The 516-nt window shown below is 31.0% G+C and overlaps 1 protein-coding gene across 1 annotated transcript in view; it reads right to left on the reverse strand.

Moving 5' to 3' along the window:
• LOC110024111 overlaps nt 1-516 on the reverse strand; it is a 3,161-nt gene that overhangs the window by 928 nt on the left and 1,717 nt on the right. The gene's annotated exons all lie outside the window — the stretch shown is intronic.

The following is a 516-nucleotide window of genomic DNA, read 5'->3' on the forward strand; positions in this document are numbered from 1 at the left end:
CTTCTATATTTCTATATATATATATATATATGTATATATATATATATATATATAAGAAAATTGATATATGGCAAAGGTCCAAATATCGAATTCTCATACATTTTTTGGCCCTATGATGAGAGCACGCATCATGTGTCTAAAATTCCAGAGCTCCCGTGTCACGATGAAATCGAACACTTGAACTAAAAAAACTTACAGGTCAAGGCTTGCAGCATTATGTATGTATGTATGTATGTATGTATGTATATATATATATATATATATAAAAGTGGCTCGTTAAGCTAACAAGTAGGGCTGTCAAAAAAGCTCGTTGTTCGCGAACAGTTCGTATTCGGTTCGTCAATGAGTTCGTGTTCAATTCGTTCGATAAGTAAACGAGACAAACGCGAACAAATTTTTTTCGTTCGGTTAGTTAAACGAACCAAACACGAACAGTGATGCGTTCGTTCGTGTTCGAGTCGTTATTGTTTGAAATATAAAATAATATAAAATAATTATATATAAAAAATTTATTAT

The sequence above is a fragment of the Phalaenopsis equestris genome, unplaced genomic scaffold (assembly GCF_001263595.1).
Source record: "Phalaenopsis equestris unplaced genomic scaffold, ASM126359v1 Scaffold000247, whole genome shotgun sequence".
In the NCBI taxonomy this organism is placed as follows: domain Eukaryota; kingdom Viridiplantae; phylum Streptophyta; class Magnoliopsida; order Asparagales; family Orchidaceae; genus Phalaenopsis; species Phalaenopsis equestris.